This window comes from Physeter macrocephalus, chromosome 21, assembly GCF_002837175.3.
Source record: "Physeter macrocephalus isolate SW-GA chromosome 21, ASM283717v5, whole genome shotgun sequence".
Taxonomy (NCBI): domain Eukaryota; kingdom Metazoa; phylum Chordata; class Mammalia; order Artiodactyla; family Physeteridae; genus Physeter; species Physeter macrocephalus.
Window position 1 is genome coordinate 50,404,699 of NC_041234.1, and position 21,021 is coordinate 50,425,719.

Sequence of the window (21,021 nt, forward strand, 5' to 3'; positions counted from 1 at the left end):
CTTTTAGATTAAAAATAAGAAAAAATTAAAGATTTCATTTTTCCTTCATTTGTTCCTTCACTGATGTTCATCTTTTATTTACACAGATCCAAGTTACTGTTTTGTGGTGGCCTATAATAGTGGGTTCAACCTCCAGCCACCTGAAATTGGTTTGAATATCAACATTAATAACATAATAAACACACCAAGCAGGTACAAGTAGGTTTATTACTCATACAATTGGCTTTTCTGAGGAGAGCATGAAAGACACCCAATCTGGTCTAGAATGGCTTCAGTGAAAGGAGGGGCAACTATTGTTTTTATTGAATTTAGGGGGTGGGGGCCAAATGAGGGTTTCCACATATAGGCCAGGAATTTGCATGGTTTGAACTCTCCCATAGGCACCAAGGCACAGAGCAATCAGGCTTTTTTATCTGCTTGTCCAGATGTAAGGCAAGAGGTGAATGAGGAGATTTGGAGCCTGAAAGTTCTCAGTAGTCCAACATTAAAAGTGTAGTTGGGCTTCCCTGGTGGTGCAGTGGTTGAGAGTCCGCCTGCCGATGCAGGGGACATGGGTTTTTGCCCCGGTCCGGGAAGATCCCACATGCCACGGAGCGGCTAGGCCCATGAGCCATGGCCACTGGGCCTGCGCGTCCGGAGCCTGTGCTCTGCAAAGGGAGAGGCCACAACAGTGAGGCCCGCATACTGCAAAAAAACCAAAAAAAGTGTAGTCATATTTCTTATTACAGTACACCTTTGATATTTTACTGTTGACCAAAATGTGTCATGTTCTATTTAATTGAATTTATTTATTTATGGCACTCTATAGGGCTTGTGGCCTGAAGCCAATAAGGAAGATGGAAGTTCTATTGGATGCCTTGTTCAAGAACCTAGTGTTGTGTATTTTGGGAAGAGAAATGAGTGTCATGGTCTTTATCAATATCATGTGGAATGTCAAAGGGGATAAGAAGATTTTTGGTATAACCTTGTATAATGGCTTTAGTATAGTATTTAGGGACTGAATTATGTGCCCCCCAAAATTCTTATGTTGAAGCCTAATCAACACATATACAAATACAGTCAACATAGTGACTGAATTTGGAGATAAGTCCTTTAATGATACAGTATTTAAAGTTAGAAGAGGTCGTATGGGTGGGACCCTAATCACATAGGTCTTTTGTCCTTATAAGAAGAGGAAAATATACCAGAAGCACACACATACAAGAGAAAAGGCCATGTTATTTCTTTCTTGTTGTAAGGCTGAATAATATTTAATTGTATTGTATATATATATATATATATATATATATATATATATATACACACACCTACTACATTTTCTTTATCCACTTATCTTTGAAGAGATAGAGATACTTGGGTTGTTTCCATATCTTGGCTACTGTTTTCACCAAACATACAAAAATGTTAACTATATGAAGTGATAGATATGTTTTAAAAAGTAAAGAAAAGGGCATGTGATGACCCAGTGAGAAGGTAGCCATTTGCTCACCAAGGAGTCTTCCTCAAAAACCAAACTTGATGGCACCTTGATCTTGGACTTCAAGTCTCCAGAACTGTAAAAAAGTAAATTTCTATTGTTTAAGTCACCTAGTCTGTAGTATTTTGTTATGGAAGCCTGGGCCAACTTTCATATATATATATATAGACAGAGAGAGAGAGAGAGAGAATATGTGACCCTGAATTATATTTTAGGTATCTGTGAGGCAAGAAATTTGCAGAGTTCTTTACCCCCAAGTGGGAAACTTTGGACAATAAATTTTTCTTGTTGTCATTGCTCAAGCCAGATGGGTCAACAATTGACAATGGCTGAAGAATCGCCTAATAATGAACAGGTAGGGCTTATTGTTGACCAAGGCATCCTCTAGTGCTAAGATAATTGTCTAAAGTTTGGCCAGTTGTGCTGACCCTTGGTTCCTGTACTTGATCACTGATGTCCCACTTATGGGATGAATAGCAGCAGCTCTCCAGCAGGCACCATCACATGTAATGGTAGTGATACCATCTGTAAAGCACATGGACTCACTTTTCTAATCACCAAGTTTTTCTCAAGGAGATCCCAGGTTGCCAGTGGATCTGAGAGAGGTGTGATCTCCTCTGACACCATTGCATTTGGCAAAGAATTAAGGATAGGATAAGCTACTTCCTTCTGTAGGTGTGATATGGTAGTGAGTCCAGGTTTGGCTCTTTCATTTAAGTATCACTTTATTTCAATACATGGGGCTCTGTAGCTGTGCCAAGTCACAAGTCCATGATTCAAGTCATAATGGGCAGCTAAATGAAGAGAGTTTTACGTGCAGGCTTATGAAAGTCATTTTCCAGAAGGGGTCAATATGAAGTCAGCAGTTGTTAAGTTAATGGTGTATAGTACAGGGACAAGGATATAATTTTTTTTGCAACAGAAGCCCATGGGTAACTTGTGGCCATCATTGGTAGTCCAGAGACTACAAGAGGCATGACAAGAGATTGTTAAAGCCTCTAGAGTGAAAGAGCCTCTGTGGGCACTAACGGAAGTTCCTGTTGTATTACAATTTGGACTGAGTCTAGAGTCTTTTGTTGTAGGGTTCCCCATTAATCAAAGTGGGCTGATTTGTGAGCAACAGCATTAAAGGGCTTAAGTAAAACTTGTACACAAGGAAAATGTTGCTTCCAGAAACCAGAAAGGCCTAAAAAGTTTTTTGACTTGTGTTATGCTGTGAGAAAGTGTCATTTCTTGACAGTTTCGGGGTTGGAGCACCCCTCAACTGTCCAAATATTGCCAAGAAATTTTACTGAAGTGCTAGGGCTTTATATTTTATGTTGGGCTGTGACTCACCCTTTTCTATGGGCTCCTTTATGAATGTTGGTATGTTTTGAATATGTGTGTCAAATGAATTTTCTCAGAGGAGGATGTCACTAATAAACTGTCTTATCTGTGATCCTGGAAAAATTTGGATGAGGTTAACATATTGCCTGAAAATACTGTGTGGGATGTCAGGTCTGTTGGGATTCCTCGTGGATACTTGAGTAAATGTGTATTGTGTCCCTTTGAAGGTGAAGGCAAACTGTGACTGAGAGGCTCTTGAAATAAGCACTGAAGAGGGAGACGCAAGAGGGAGCAGATATGGGGATATATATATATGTATAGCTGATTCACTTTGTTATAAAGCAGAAACTAACACACCACTGTAAAGCAATTATACCTCAATAAATGTGTTAAAAAATATTAATCAAATCTACAAAAGAAATATGTTTTCAAGTTTTTGATTTGCAGGAGGCAATAATTTTAATAATACTGGATATGAGGGGCTTTAATCAGGAGTACCATAGTATTAAGGTTGTGATAATCTACTGTTCAGGGTCATTGTTTTTTAATCAGTTTTGGGCATTGGTTAAATTGGGGTATTAAAGGAGAAGACAGTAGAAATTGTGACTTCTTCCTTAAGTAAGTGTTACATAATGGGTCTTAATTCCTATATGACTTGTCTTAATCTACATTGAGACATATTAATTATTTTAACCCAGAGGTAAGGACTATGGGGTCCCATTTGTTCAAGCTTCTTCTAAGTGGCAAAGATTTAATTTTATTTTAATTTATTATTCTTTGGCTCAGACATGCTTTCTAGGTCAATGGGTAATATAATGAATATAGGCAAGGCAATTGTTTCAGTTGTTAAGATAAGGCATACCTGTTTGTTTGTCTTATATTTTATGTTTGGAATCTCCTCTAAGAGTGTGAGAGGTACCTTAATTAAGTTTAGTGGGATCCCCATGTATAACAGTAACTTAAATCCCAATATTCATTAAGGTCATGAAAATTTGCCAATCAATCAATCTCTTTATATGTTAAAGTTAATTCAAAACCTATATTCTAGAGGCACAAAAGGTAATCAGTACCCTTTTTAATCTTTTTATTGCATACATTCTTTTAGTAAATTTTGGATATTCATTTGTGTCAAATAATAGACCTTTGTTTCAGTTTTTGTTTCTTCCCCCTTGAACAATGTTTTTATTGTTTGTTGGTTGGTGTTTTGTTTTTTTAATTTTTACTAGATATGCTTTGAAGATTGTCCTCACTTTTTTGATCATATAGACTTCTTTCTCCAGAGATTCTTAATTCAGTACCATCAAGGGTAGGGGTTTTCCCATGGCAAGTGTTATTTTATTGGGTTTAAGAACCTCAGGATTGAGTTTTTTGAATTAACCCTTTGTCATGATAATAAATTATGAGGCACAGTAGAAATCAGTATTTCTGTTGGTTCATTTCACAGCTGTGCAACAGGATGATAGTATCCCTCTATCCTTTGAGAGGGGCAGGGACAAAACATTCACGCTCACTTTCATAAGGGTCTGGCCACAGGGTGCTATGGGTGTTTCTCCCCTGTAATCCTGAGGATCAGAATTTTTGTTGGGACAGGGCATAGACAGCAATAATAGCAGCATTTAAGGCATTGTAGGGTCCTAGTGAGCTGTTTGCTTTTAGGAGTGTGAGCCTCAGCATGCCACATGATGACTACCCTTCCTCACATGTACAGTCACCCAATGGGCCAGTTTAGCCTTTCCACTGAGTGCTCTATAGAATGGGAGCCAATAGCTGGTGGAGACACACAACCAATAGTCACAGAATAAGAGTTGTTCCTCTGAAAGTACTGTCAGTCATGGTTAATGCTGGATTTGAGACATGATTCAATTCAGGATACATAGCATGCTTTTATTTAATTTTCATGAGTAATTTCCATAATAACCACAACACCAATAAACAGCAACCAGCCAGTTACAATCACCAACCAGGTACCATAGCTATATAATGCCACAACCCCCATGACCTCCTCATTAAAAAAGCCAGAATCACCAGTATCATAAATAACTCAGTCTCTCAACCCATTGAACTTAAACACAACTTCCACCTCCTCATCCTTTAAAATATATAATACCATCCAAAACTCTATTATCAACCCTGAAAGAAACGCCCCCAAAACAGTCTTATTAGAAACCCAAACCTCAAGATACTGCTCAGTGGCCATAGCCATCGTATAGCCAAAGACAACTAATATCCCCCCTAAATAAATAAAAAACACTATCAAACCTAAAAATGAACCCCAAACCAGAGTCACTTTAAGGAGTACCTAAATTCCATACTCCTGCCCCTAAACATGGATTATCAAGACTTCTGACTTAGGTTAAATCTATAATAGACACATGTTAGAACTTAGCAAATAAAACACTGTGCAGCATAACTCAAAGTGCTTGCTCACTAGCAGGCAAGACAGTTAACAAGACAAAATCTGGAAAAGAAAGACACATACCCCCTCCCATGTGGTGGTGGTAATCACCTAGACAGTCCTGCTCATGTGATTTTGTTGTGATTGCTGCACAGAGGGTGAAACCAACACCCACCCATCTAAAATTGGTTTAAATGTTGAGACTGATTAAGACACATATGCACCAAGAAGGTATGAGGACACATTACTAATATAATGGGACTTTCTGGGGAGAGGAGGGTAGGCACATAAACTGATACAAAATGGTTTGAGTAAAGAGAGAGACAAGAGGCTTTGGTTTTACTGTAGTTAAGAAATGGTGCTTAGAAATAGACTTCACACCTTACACAAAACAATAACCCAAAATGGATTATAGACCTAAATGTGAAATGCAAAACTATAAAACTTACAGATACAAAATGGTTTGAGTAAAGAGAGAGACAAGAGGCTTTGGTTTTACTGTAGTTAAGAAATGGTGCTTAGAAATAGACTTCACACCTTACACAAAATAACTCAAAATGGATTATAGACCTAAATGTGAAATGCAAAACTATAAAACTTACAGGAAGAAAACATAGGAGAAAATCTACATGACTTTGGGTTTGATGACGATGTTGTAGATACAACACCAATAACAAGATTTATGAAAGAAAAAGCTGATAAGGTGTACTTGATTAAAATTTAAAATATTTGCATATAAAATACACTAGAGAATGAACAGACAAGCCACAGACTGGGAGAAAACATTTGCAAATCATATATATATCTGATAAAGGACATGAATCCAGAATATACAAAGTGCTCTTAAAACTCAACAATAAGAAAAAAATAACCCAATTTTTAAATGGGCAAAAGATCTGAACATAGATATAGATCGGTAGATAAATGATAGATGATAGATAGGTAGTAGGGAGATAGATGATTAGATAGATAGATAGATGATAGATAGATAAGCTGTGTGTATACACAGTTTAACACACATATATTTCCTACCTTTGTCTGCTGAAATGACTTAGAATAGAAAAAATACCACAGTAGGAACAAGCAAATCTAGCACTCAGATCTTGGTTTCTAATACCACTGTCCAATAAAAGAAAACAAGGCTTCTAGAAAATTGACTGATTCTATGGATGGGGCAGAACATACACAAGATGAGCTTGGAACATCTTGTAGTGCCAGAAAGAAAGGAAGGGCACAAAAACAAAATAATAGCAGTATATCAATGAGAGACAGGAGCCAATTGAATGAGTTCCCAATGGTCAAAGCTGGAACAATATGAGCCAGAGAACAAACAACACAGTTTTAGATTATAGCCTAAAGTAATATTATCCATTAGTCCATATTTATGTAAATAAATAGGGAAAATAGACAGATCTATAATGCATAAAAATTCCAAATAATGTATGTAGATACCACCCCCCTCAAGCAAGTGGAATTTAACTCCCCATTCCTTAGGTGTGGACTGCTCATAGTGACTTCTTAAGAATGCAGATTTGAAAAGGATGGGGTGAGTAACTTTACAATGGAGAAACTTGACAAACAGGTGGTGAAGGGTAACACAATCAGTGATAGTTTGTTATGATTTGATAAAAATGGTACGTTGCCTTTGTGGTCTTACTCCCCAGAACTCATAACCCCAGTCTAATCATGAGAAAACATTAGAAAAATCACAACTGAATAATGATCTACAAAATACCTGACCAATCCTCCTCACAACTGTCAAGTTCATTAAAAACAAGTGTGAGAATTTATCACAGCCAAGAAGAGCCTAAGGAAGTATGGGGGCTAAATGTAATGCGATGTCCTGGATGGGCTTCTGGAATAACAACAACGAAAAAAGACATCAGGTAAAACCTAATGAAATCCCAATAAAGTATGGACTTTAGTTAATAGTATATCAATATTGGTTCATCAGTTGTGTCAAATGTACCATAGATGTTAATAACAGGGAAAACTGAGTGCAGGGTAAATGGAACTCTCTACTATAATTGTGGCTTTTCTGTAAATCTAAAAAATATTCTAAAATAAAATTATTCTTTTTTAATGTAATGTAGCTGATAAATGAACTTTTGGTAGTTCCAGCATACTTTCTGCTGTTATACATTTGTGCATGTGTGCATGCGCGTGTGTACACACATACACACCAACAACTATCATTGGGGTCTTTGAGAGGGATGCTAGTCTTAAATTTCTGCCTAGGAGGCAGAAAAAGGCATAATCTCTCTCTTTAACTTCAACAAAGAATTCCTTGGAGTAGTGATTGCTGATTTAGGGTTTTCCTGGATATGTTGGAGTTAGTTTAACAAGGAGAGGGAGAAAGTTCTTCTAGATACCTTGAGCCACAGCATGTTGTGTCCAGTCAGTTTCATGTGACTGAAGAACAAGACCCAAGGAGAAGAGTTTGGAGAGATATTCAGGTGCCTGAGGTCAGAGGACTTAGTGTAATGTTGTACAGTATTCTGCATTCATCTTGGAGATGAAGGGAGTACCTGAGGGTTTCACAGGTGACTATTGTCTTCTAGTAAAAGGAAATTGTAAAACTACTTTCTTATTCCATGTTCTGATTTCCTCCTTCAAGTATGGGTTAGGACATTTAATTTTACTCCATCCAAAGGAAGCGAAGTGCTACACAAGGTCAATGGCATTAATTGGTTCCTGTTTTCTAGGGGTGGAATCAGTCTCAATAGTAAGAGTGTGAGCCAACCTAGAAGCTCCAATGTTGTCAAGGCTCTTTGGTGACCCATCCTTTCCTGAGGCAAGTTTGGGATTGGGGATCAGAGCTCATGGCCTCTCCCAACTCCATAAGAGGTAATCTCATCTCCTCCACCCTCTTCCAACCCCTCTTGAAATCCTTGGAATAATCAGAACAAGGCTGAAGAGAATGAAGTCACTCCATTTATTCCTGTTTAATGTGAGCCAAAGGAGTCCACATGGCTCTCTGTGCCCTGATCAAAGTCTAGCAGTGCTTTTGTTATAGCAGCATCCCAGAGCTTTCCTGCCTTCCCTGAAACACATTGCCCTTCTTTTTTTGTCTCCCCCTCCTCTATGTTTCCCCATTACTACCTGGGGATTTAATTGAAAGATTAAGAATTTCTTATTCCCTCTCTCAGCTGGTTTCTCCATCTCTAAAATAAAATGTTTGGACTAAGTGATAAAACCCAAGGTAATTTCTAGCATATATGGTTGACAACTATCAATCTCATTCCTGGAACACTGTTCTTGACCATTTTTGAACTAATGGGAAGTACAACGGAGTCACACCATTAACACCCTTAACTTACCTTATTTAATTTCCTTTGTTGAGAGAGAGAGAGAGAGAGAGAGAGAGAGAGATTTGAACATATAAATAGACAAAGCATAATTATCTGCCAGTCTCTTCTCTGATTGTTTGTTCTATAGCAAGGATGAGAGTTTTGAAATGTCAGCTTCCTTACCACAGGATTGTACACACAAAATTTCAAATACTGTACATTAAGGGTAATTCAGTAGGCTTCATTTAAGGGTCATTTTTGTATCCATGACTTTTGCCTTGTGCTCTGACTTTATGACCTAACTATTGATTGAAATGCAGTTCAACTTGTTTTCTACTCCTCTTTTCTTTGTAGGCTTGTCTCTATACTCTGGGAGAAGGTCAGGACTATAGAATCAGCTCAAATCGAAGGCTTCTTTTAATAATCCAGATGCAATCCTTAGAGAGGTTTACAGCTGCAGAAATGATTGCTTTCTGCTACCTTATGTACTAAGGAAAGAATACTTGGTCACAAACAACAGTGGCTGGAAGTGGGGGAGGAAAAATGTTGCCTTGGTTAGATAGAAATGGCATATGCTGAAACCTCTCTCTACCCCTACTGGTCAGGTGACCTCAAGCCAATCACATATCTCCTTGATTGTAGGTATCCTCATTCCAAAAATGAGGGTAATGGTAATGCTTTCTTCATAATAGAAATCACTAAAGATACATAAAACTACCATATGTCAGTAGTTGTGAACATCATCTCCACAACTACCCAATGAGGTAGATTATAATATATCCCCATTTTATACATTGGGAAACTGGTGGTTAGAGGGGTTAAGTAACTCCTCCAAGGGAGTGGTGGACCTGGGACTTCAACCCATGTCTGTCATGCACCAAAGCTCACCCTCTTAACTACTGTGTCATGTGTACTGTTTCTGTTAGTGGTTATGGGATAATCAAATGAGATAATGTCTAGTTAGAACAGTATTCAGTAGAAAAATGGTGGCTAACAAATACTTGTTATTGTTCTTGCCTGTGCCAGTGCCTCCTCCCTCAGGCAAGTTCACCCCACCACCACCAATCAATGAACACAAGATATTAATATACCTACTCTTGCGAAACATTTTTTTCAGTTGACATATTCCATACATCTCTCTGTATGGGAACAGCTTCATGATGGTCCCCCAATGACATTGCATGTATTCTCATAGGCCAAATAGGCAAGGCATAACTGCAATAGGACCTAAGGCTTTGCAGAATGCCCTGTGATGCTCCTGGAACATGGAAATATAGGCAGTTTTGTGAAGAGTTGTTAAATGGCTGTTTCTAATCCACCTCCCTATCTTGCAGAAAGTTTCCTATCTTATGGGAAGCTGCCATGAGTTTCCCAGCTGTCTTCATGGTTACACTGAGTCATGGGACTTTCCACCTTGCCCCCAGATAAGGTACAGCTATAGACTCTAAAACAGTTTACATACAGTCTGGAGTTGGCTCCTAAATAACAGAGTGATCCACTGCGCCCATCTGAACCCTTTGGTTCAGTGTCATTCTAAGAACAAGTATTTCCGGGAGCTGACACTGTGCTGATCTTGCTTTTGATGTCTGTGTAAGTAACAAACAATCTGTGGAGGACTAAATAATAGCCCCCACAAAGACATCCATATTCTGAACCCAGAACCTGTGAATGTTAACTTATGTGGAAAAGGCACTTTTCAGATGTGATTAAGTTAAATATCTTGTGATGGGGAGATTATCCTGCATTATCCAAATGTGCCCAATGTAATCACAAGGGTCCTAACAAGAGAGATGAAGGAGAGTGAGGCAGAGCAAAAGGTGATGTGATGATGAAAACAGAGAGGAGTAATGTGCTTTGAAGTGACCACAAGCCAAGGAATACAGACAGACACTAGAAGCTAAAAAATCTCCAGAAGGAACAAGTACTGGTGACACCTTGACATTAGCCTATTGAAACTGATAACAGACTTGTGATCTTTAAAAGTGTAAGAGACACCCCAAGTAGCGAAGACTGACGCCGTGTTCTGCCCGTAATCTGCCTCACAGGGTGGGGTGTAGCTCCAGGACCTTCCTTCAGATTCATCAGAAATACATCTACACGTGGAACTGCTCCTATAGAACACCCACCGAACTCTGGCAGAAGACCTCAGACCTTCCAAAAGGCAAGAAACTCCCCACGTACCTGGGTAGGGCAAAAGAAAAAAAAATAAACAGAGACAAAAGAATAGGGATGGGTCCTGCACCAGTGAGAGGGAGCTGTGAAGGAGGAAAGGTTCCCACACACTAGAAGCACCTTCACGGGCGGAGACTGCGGGTGGCAGAGGGGGAAGCTTCAGAGCCACGGAAGAGAGCACAGTAACAGGGTGCGGAGGGCAAAGCGGAGAACCCCGCAGAGGATCGGTGTCGACCAGCACTCACCAGCCCAAGAGGCTTGTCTGCTCACCCGCCAGGACGGGCGGGGGCTGGGAGCTGAAGCTTGGGATTTGGTCTAAAGCCAGGAGAGGACTGGGGTTGGCTGCGTGGACACAGCCTGAAGGGGTTAGTGCACCACCGCTAGCTGGGAGGGAGTCCGGGAGAAGTCTGGAGCTGCCAAAGAGGCAAGAGACCTTTTCTTCCCTCTTTGCTTCCTGGGGTACGAGGAGAGGGGATTAAGTGTGCCACTTAAATGATCTCCAGAGACGGGTGCTGAGCTGCCGAAGAGACAAGAGACTTTTTCGTGCCTCTTTGATTCCTGGTGCGAGAGGAGAGGGGATTAAGCCCTGAAGTGCTAGGGCTTTATATTTTATGTTGGGCTGTGACTCACCCTTTTCTATGGGCTCCTTTATGAATGTTGGTATGTTTTGAATATGTGTGTCAAATGAATTTTCTCAGAGGAGGATGTCACTAATAAACTGTCTTATCTGTGATCCTGGAAAAATTTGGATGAGGTTAACATATTGCCTGAAAATACTGTGTGGGATGTCAGGTCTGTTGGGATTCCTCGTGGATACTTGAGTAAATGTGTATTGTGTCCCTTTGAAGGTGAAGGCAAACTGTGACTGAGAGGCTCTTGAAATAAGCACTGAAGAGGGAGACGCAAGAGGGAGCAGATATGGGGATATATATATATGTATAGCTGATTCACTTTGTTATAAAGCAGAAACTAACACACCACTGTAAAGCAATTATACCTCAATAAATGTGTTAAAAAATATTAATCAAATCTACAAAAGAAATATGTTTTCAAGTTTTTGATTTGCAGGAGGCAATAATTTTAATAATACTGGATATGAGGGGCTTTAATCAGGAGTACCATAGTATTAAGGTTGTGATAATCTACTGTTCAGGGTCATTGTTTTTTAATCAGTTTTGGGCATTGGTTAAATTGGGGTATTAAAGGAGAAGACAGTAGAAATTGTGACTTCTTCCTTAAGTAAGTGTTACATAATGGGTCTTAATTCCTATATGACTTGTCTTAATCTACATTGAGACATATTAATTATTTTAACCCAGAGGTAAGGACTATGGGGTCCCATTTGTTCAAGCTTCTTCTAAGTGGCAAAGATTTAATTTTATTTTAATTTATTATTCTTTGGCTCAGACATGCTTTCTAGGTCAATGGGTAATATAATGAATATAGGCAAGGCAATTGTTTCAGTTGTTAAGATAAGGCATACCTGTTTGTTTGTCTTATATTTTATGTTTGGAATCTCCTCTAAGAGTGTGAGAGGTACCTTAATTAAGTTTAGTGGGATCCCCATGTATAACAGTAACTTAAATCCCAATATTCATTAAGGTCATGAAAATTTGCCAATCAATCAATCTCTTTATATGTTAAAGTTAATTCAAAACCTATATTCTAGAGGCACAAAAGGTAATCAGTACCCTTTTTAATCTTTTTATTGCATACATTCTTTTAGTAAATTTTGGATATTCATTTGTGTCAAATAATAGACCTTTGTTTCAGTTTTTGTTTCTTCCCCCTTGAACAATGTTTTTATTGTTTGTTGGTTGGTGTTTTGTTTTTTTAATTTTTACTAGATATGCTTTGAAGATTGTCCTCACTTTTTTGATCATATAGACTTCTTTCTCCAGAGATTCTTAATTCAGTACCATCAAGGGTAGGGGTTTTCCCATGGCAAGTGTTATTTTATTGGGTTTAAGAACCTCAGGATTGAGTTTTTTGAATTAACCCTTTGTCATGATAATAAATTATGAGGCACAGTAGAAATCAGTATTTCTGTTGGTTCATTTCACAGCTGTGCAACAGGATGATAGTATCCCTCTATCCTTTGAGAGGGGCAGGGACAAAACATTCACGCTCACTTTCATAAGGGTCTGGCCACAGGGTGCTATGGGTGTTTCTCCCCTGTAATCCTGAGGATCAGAATTTTTGTTGGGACAGGGCATAGACAGCAATAATAGCAGCATTTAAGGCATTGTAGGGTCCTAGTGAGCTGTTTGCTTTTAGGAGTGTGAGCCTCAGCATGCCACATGATGACTACCCTTCCTCACATGTACAGTCACCCAATGGGCCAGTTTAGCCTTTCCACTGAGTGCTCTATAGAATGGGAGCCAATAGCTGGTGGAGACACACAACCAATAGTCACAGAATAAGAGTTGTTCCTCTGAAAGTACTGTCAGTCATGGTTAATGCTGGATTTGAGACATGATTCAATTCAGGATACATAGCATGCTTTTATTTAATTTTCATGAGTAATTTCCATAATAACCACAACACCAATAAACAGCAACCAGCCAGTTACAATCACCAACCAGGTACCATAGCTATATAATGCCACAACCCCCATGACCTCCTCATTAAAAAAGCCAGAATCACCAGTATCATAAATAACTCAGTCTCTCAACCCATTGAAATTAAACACAACTTCCACCTCCTCATCCTTTAAAATATATAATACCATCCAAAACTCTATTATCAACCCTGAAAGAAACGCCCCCAAAACAGTCTTATTAGAAACCCAAACCTCAAGATACTGCTCAGTGGCCATAGCCATCGTATAGCCAAAGACAACTAATATCCCCCCTAAATAAATAAAAAACACTATCAAACCTAAAAATGAACCCCAAACCAGAGTCACTTTAAGGAGTACCTAAATTCCATACTCCTGCCCCTAAACATGGATTATCAAGACTTCTGACTTAGGTTAAATCTATAATAGACACATGTTAGAACTTAGCAAATAAAACACTGTGCAGCATAACTCAAAGTGCTTGCTCACTAGCAGGCAAGACAGTTAACAAGACAAAATCTGGAAAAGAAAGACACATACCCCCTCCCATGTGGTGGTGGTAATCACCTAGACAGTCCTGCTCATGTGATTTTGTTGTGATTGCTGCACAGAGGGTGAAACCAACACCCACCCATCTAAAATTGGTTTAAATGTTGAGACTGATTAAGACACATATGCACCAAGAAGGTATGAGGACACATTACTAATATAATGGGACTTTCTGGGGAGAGGAGGGTAGGCACATAAACTGATACAAAATGGTTTGAGTAAAGAGAGAGACAAGAGGCTTTGGTTTTACTGTAGTTAAGAAATGGTGCTTAGAAATAGACTTCACACCTTACACAAAATAACTCAAAATGGATTATAGACCTAAATGTGAAATGCAAAACTATAAAACTTACAGGAAGAAAACATAGGAGAAAATCTACATGACTTTGGGTTTGATGACGATGTTGTAGATACAACACCAATAACAAGATTTATGAAAGAAAAAGCTGATAAGGTGTACTTGATTAAAATTTAAAATATTTGCATATAAAATACACTAGAGAATGAACAGACAAGCCACAGACTGGGAGAAAACATTTGCAAATCATATATATATCTGATAAAGGACATGAATCCAGAATATACAAAGTGCTCTTAAAACTCAACAATAAGAAAAAAATAACCCAATTTTTAAATGGGCAAAAGATCTGAACATAGATATAGATCGGTAGATAAATGATAGATGATAGATAGGTAGTAGGGAGATAGATGATTAGATAGATAGATAGATGATAGATAGATAAGCTGTGTGTATACACAGTTTAACACACATATATTTCCTACCTTTGTCTGCTGAAATGACTTAGAATAGAAAAAATACCACAGTAGGAACAAGCAAATCTAGCACTCAGATCTTGGTTTCTAATACCACTGTCCAATAAAAGAAAACAAGGCTTCTAGAAAATTGACTGATTCTATGGATGGGGCAGAACATACACAAGATGAGCTTGGAACATCTTGTAGTGCCAGAAAGAAAGGAAGGGCACAAAAACAAAATAATAGCAGTATATCAATGAGAGACAGGAGCCAATTGAATGAGTTCCCAATGGTCAAAGCTGGAACAATATGAGCCAGAGAACAAACAACACAGTTTTAGATTATAGCCTAAAGTAATATTATCCATTAGTCCATATTTATGTAAATAAATAGGGAAAATAGACAGATCTATAATGCATAAAAATTCCAAATAATGTATGTAGATACCACCCCCCTCAAGCAAGTGGAATTTAACTCCCCATTCCTTAGGTGTGGACTGCTCATAGTGACTTCTTAAGAATGCAGATTTGAAAAGGATGGGGTGAGTAACTTTACAATGGAGAAACTTGACAAACAGGTGGTGAAGGGTAACACAATCAGTGATAGTTTGTTATGATTTGATAAAAATGGTACGTTGCCTTTGTGGTCTTACTCCCCAGAACTCATAACCCCAGTCTAATCATGAGAAAACATTAGAAAAATCACAACTGAATAATGATCTACAAAATACCTGACCAATCCTCCTCACAACTGTCAAGTTCATTAAAAACAAGTGTGAGAATTTATCACAGCCAAGAAGAGCCTAAGGAAGTATGGGGGCTAAATGTAATGCGATGTCCTGGATGGGCTTCTGGAATAACAACAACGAAAAAAGACATCAGGTAAAACCTAATGAAATCCCAATAAAGTATGGACTTTAGTTAATAGTATATCAATATTGGTTCATCAGTTGTGTCAAATGTACCATAGATGTTAATAACAGGGAAAACTGAGTGCAGGGTAAATGGAACTCTCTACTATAATTGTGGCTTTTCTGTAAATCTAAAAAATATTCTAAAATAAAATTATTCTTTTTTAATGTAATGTAGCTGATAAATGAACTTTTGGTAGTTCCAGCATACTTTCTGCTGTTATACATTTGTGCATGTGTGCATGCGCGTGTGTACACACATACACACCAACAACTATCATTGGGGTCTTTGAGAGGGATGCTAGTCTTAAATTTCTGCCTAGGAGGCAGAAAAAGGCATAATCTCTCTCTTTAACTTCAACAAAGAATTCCTTGGAGTAGTGATTGCTGATTTAGGGTTTTCCTGGATATGTTGGAGTTAGTTTAACAAGGAGAGGGAGAAAGTTCTTCTAGATACCTTGAGCCACAGCATGTTGTGTCCAGTCAGTTTCATGTGACTGAAGAACAAGACCCAAGGAGAAGAGTTTGGAGAGATATTCAGGTGCCTGAGGTCAGAGGACTTAGTGTAATGTTGTACAGTATTCTGCATTCATCTTGGAGATGAAGGGAGTACCTGAGGGTTTCACAGGTGACTATTGTCTTCTAGTAAAAGGAAATTGTAAAACTACTTTCTTATTCCATGTTCTGATTTCCTCCTTCAAGTATGGGTTAGGACATTTAATTTTACTCCATCCAAAGGAAGCGAAGTGCTACACAAGGTCAATGGCATTAATTGGTTCCTGTTTTCTAGGGGTGGAATCAGTCTCAATAGTAAGAGTGTGAGCCAACCTAGAAGCTCCAATGTTGTCAAGGCTCTTTGGTGACCCATCCTTTCCTGAGGCAAGTTTGGGATTGGGGATCAGAGCTCATGGCCTCTCCCAACTCCATAAGAGGTAATCTCATCTCCTCCACCCTCTTCCAACCCCTCTTGAAATCCTTGGAATAATCAGAACAAGGCTGAAGAGAATGAAGTCACTCCATTTATTCCTGTTTAATGTGAGCCAAAGGAGTCCACATGGCTCTCTGTGCCCTGATCAAAGTCTAGCAGTGCTTTTGTTATAGCAGCATCCCAGAGCTTTCCTGCCTTCCCTGAAACACATTGCCCTTCTTTTTTTGTCTCCCCCTCCTCTATGTTTCCCCATTACTACCTGGGGATTTAATTGAAAGATTAAGAATTTCTTATTCCCTCTCTCAGCTGGTTTCTCCATCTCTAAAATAAAATGTTTGGACTAAGTGATAAAACCCAAGGTAATTTCTAGCATATATGGTTGACAACTATCAATCTCATTCCTGGAACACTGTTCTTGACCATTTTTGAACTAATGGGAAGTACAACGGAGTCACACCATTAACACCCTTAACTTACCTTATTTAATTTCCTTTGTTGAGAGAGAGAGAGAGAGAGAGAGAGAGAGAGAGAGAGAGAGATTTGAACATATAAATAGACAAAGCATAATTATCTGCCAGTCTCTTCTCTGATTGTTTGTTCTATAGCAAGGATGAGAGTTTTGAAATGTCAGCTTCCTTACCACAGGATTGTACACACAAAATTTCAAATACTGTACATTAAGGGTAATTCAGTAGGCTTCATTTAAGGGTCATTTTTGTATCCATGACTTTTGCCTTGTGCTCTGACTTTATGACCTAACTATTGATTGAAATGCAGTTCAACTTGTTTTCTACTCCTCTTTTCTTTGTAGGCTTGTCTCTATACTCTGGGAGAAGGTCAGGACTATAGAATCAGCTCAAATCGAAGGCTTCTTTTAATAATCCAGATGCAATCCTTAGAGAGGTTTACAGCTGCAGAAATGATTGCTTTCTGCTACCTTATGTACTAAGGAAAGAATACTTGGTCACAAACAACAGTGGCTGGAAGTGGGGGAGGAAAAATGTTGCCTTGGTTAGATAGAAATGGCATATGCTGAAAACTCTCTCTACCCCTACTGGTCAGGTGACCTCAAGCCAATCACATATCTCCTTGATTGTAGGTATCCTCATTCCAAAAATGAGGGTAATGGTAATGCTTTCTTCATAATAGAAATCACTAAAGATACATAAAACTACCATATGTCAGTAGTTGTGAACATCATCTCCACAACTACCCAATGAGGTAGATTATAATATATCCCCATTTTATACATTGGGAAACTGGTGGTTAGAGGGGTTAAGTAACTCCTCCAAGGGAGTGGTGGACCTGGGACTTCAACCCATGTCTGTCATGCACCAAAGCTCACCCTCTTAACTACTGTGTCATGTGTACTGTTTCTGTTAGTGGTTATGGGATAATCAAATGAGATAATGTCTAGTTAGAACAGTATTCAGTAGAAAAATGGTGGCTAACAAATACTTGTTATTGTTCTTGCCTGTGCCAGTGCCTCCTCCCTCAGGCAAGTTCACCCCACCACCACCAATCAATGAACACAAGATATTAATATACCTACTCTTGCGAAACATTTTTTTCAGTTGACATATTCCATACATCTCTCTGTATGGGAACAGCTTCATGATGGTCCCCCAATGACATTGCATGTATTCTCATAGGCCAAATAGGCAAGGCATAACTGCAATAGGACCTAAGGCTTTGCAGAATGCCCTGTGATGCTCCTGGAACATGGAAATATAGGCAGTTTTGTGAAGAGTTGTTAAATGGCTGTTTCTAATCCACCTCCCTATCTTGCAGAAAGTTTCCTATCTTATGGGAAGCTGCCATGAGTTTCCCAGCTGTCTTCATGGTTACACTGAGTCATGGGACTTTCCACCTTGCCCCCAGATAAGGTACAGCTATAGACTCTAAAACAGTTTACATACAGTCTGGAGTTGGCTCCTAAATAACAGAGTGATCCACTGCGCCCATCTGAACCCTTTGGTTCAGCGTCATTCTAAGAACAAGTATTTCCGGGAGCTGACACTGTGCTGATCTTGCTTTTGATGTCTGTGTAAGTAACAAACAATCTGTGGAGGACTAAATAATAGCCCCCACAAAGACATCCATATTCTGAACCCAGAACCTGTGAATGTTAACTTATGTGGAAAAGGCACTTTTCAGATGTGATTAAGTTAAATATCTTGTGATGGGGAGATTATCCTGCATTATCCAAATGTGCCCAATGTAATCACAAGGGTCCTAACAAGAGAGATGAAGGAGAGTGAGGCAGAGCAAAAGGTGATGTGATGATGAAAACAGAGAGGAGTAATGTGCTTTGAAGTGACCACAAGCCAAGGAATACAGACAGACACTAGAAGCTAAAAAATCTCCAGAAGGAACAAGTACTGGTGACACCTTGACATTAGCCTATTGAAACTGATAACAGACTTGTGATCTTTAAAAGTGTAAGAGACACCCCAAGTAGCGAAGACTGACGCCGTGTTCTGCCCGTAATCTGCCTCACAGGGTGGGGTGTAGCTCCAGGACCTTCCTTCAGATTCATCAGAAATACATCTACACGTGGAACTGCTCCTATAGAACACCCACCGAACTCTGGCAGAAGACCTCAGACCTTCCAAAAGGCAAGAAACTCCCCACGTACCTGGGTAGGGCAAAAGAAAAAAAAATAAACAGAGACAAAAGAATAGGGATGGGTCCTGCACCAGTGAGAGGGAGCTGTGAAGGAGGAAAGGTTCCCACACACTAGAAGCACCTTCACGGGCGGAGACTGCGGGTGGCAGAGGGGGAAGCTTCAGAGCCACGGAAGAGAGCACAGTAACAGGGTGCGGAGGGCAAAGCGGAGAACCCCGCAGAGGATCGGTGCCGACCAGCACTCACCAGCCCAAGAGGCTTGTCTGCTCACCCGCCAGGACGGGCGGGGGCTGGGAGCTGAAGCTTGGGATTTGGTCTAAAGCCAGGAGAGGACTGGGGTTGGCTGCGTGGACACAGCCTGAAGGGGTTAGTGCACCACCGCTAGCTGGGAGGGAGTCCGGGAGAAGTCTGGAGCTGCCAAAGAGGCAAGAGACCTTTTCTTCCCTCTTTGCTTCCTGGGGCACGAGGAGAGGGGATTAAGTGTGCCACTTAAATGATCTCCAGAGACGGGTGCTGAGCTGCCGAAGAGACAAGAGACTTTTTCGTGCCTCTTTGATTCCTGGTGCGAGAGGAGAGGGGATTAAGCCTGCCGCGTAAAGGAGCTCCAGAAATGGGCGCGAGCTGCGGCTATCAGCGCGGACAGCAGAGTCGGGCATGAGACGCTAAGGCTGCTGCTGCCGCCACCAAGAAGTCTGTGTGCGAGCACAGGTCACTCTCCACACCTCCCCTCCCGGGATCCTGTGCAGCCCGCCACTGCCAGAGTCCCGGGATCCAGGGACAACTTCCCTGGGAGAGCGCACAGCGTGCCTCAGGCTGGTGCAACGTCATGCCGGCCTCTGCCGGCAGTCTCGCCCCGCATCCGTACCGCTCCCTCCCCCTGGCCTGAGTCAGAGCCACCTAATCAACTGCTCCTTTAACCCCGTCCTGTCGGAGCGAAGAGCAGACGCCCTCGGGCGATCTACGAGCAGAGGCCGGGCCAAGTCCAAAGCTGAACCCCAGGAGCTGTGCGAACAAAGAGGAGAGGGGGAGGTCTCTCCAAGCAGCCTCAGAAGCAGCAGATTAAATCTCCACAATCAGCTTGAAGTGCCCTGCATCTGTGGAATACCTGAATAGACAGCAAAATCATCCCAAGTTGAGGAGGTGGACTTTGGGAGCAAGATATATTATTATTTTCCCCTTTTTCTCTTTTTGTGAGTGTGTATGTGTGTGCTGCTGTGTGAGATTTTGTCTGTATAGCTTTGCTTTCACCATTTGTCCTAGGGTTCTAACCGTCCCTTTTTATTTTTTTTTTACTTTTTAAAATTTTTCTTCTTAATAATTATATTTATTTTAATTTTATTTTATCCTACCTTATTTTATCTTCTTTCCTACCTCTCTTCCTTCCTCTCTTCCTTCCTTCTTTCCTTCATTCCTTCCTTCCGTCCTTCTTTCCTTTCTTCCTTCCTTCCTTTCTTCTTTCATTTCTTCCTTCCTCTCTTTCTTTCCTTTCTATTTTTTCTCCCTTTTATTACGAGCCATGTGGATTAAAGGCTCTTGGTGCTCCAGCCAGGCATCAGGGCAGTGTCTCTGAGGTGGGAGAACGAACTTCAGGACACTGGTCCACAAGAGATCTCCCAGCTCCACGTAATATCAAATGGCGAAAATCTCCCAGAGATCTCCATCTCAACACAAAGACCCAGCTAAACTCAACGACCAGCAAGCTAAAGTGCTGGACACAGTATGCCCAACAACTATCAAGACAGGACTACGGCCCCATCCATTAGCAGAGAGGATGCCTAAAATCATAATAAGGCTGCAGACACCCCAAAACACACCACCAGACGTGGACCTGCCCACCAGAAAGACAAGATCCAGCCTCATCCACCAGAACACAGGCACTAGTCCCCTCAACCAGGAAACCTACACAACACACTGAACCAAACTTAGCCACTGGCCACAGACACCAAAAACAACGGGAACTGCGAACCTGCAGCCTGTGAAAAGGAGACCCCAAACACAGTAAGATAAGCAAAATGAAAAGACAGAAAAAC

The 21,021-nt window shown here is 40.2% G+C and overlaps 1 long non-coding RNA gene across 2 annotated transcripts in view; it reads right to left on the reverse strand.

Annotated features, from left to right (window-relative positions):
- Positions 1 to 229: 229 nt before the first annotated feature.
- Positions 230 to 21,021, reverse strand: part of LOC114484720 (uncharacterized) — a 95,710-nt gene continuing 74,918 nt past the window's right edge. The window contains exon 3 of one of the 2 annotated variants that reach the window (XR_008616392.1): positions 230 to 684. This is a non-coding gene — a long non-coding RNA (uncharacterized lncRNA). Of the gene's footprint in view, positions 685 to 1,489; positions 1,554 to 21,021 lie in introns of those variants that run through there. The other variant, XR_003677913.1, reaches the window with a different exon arrangement.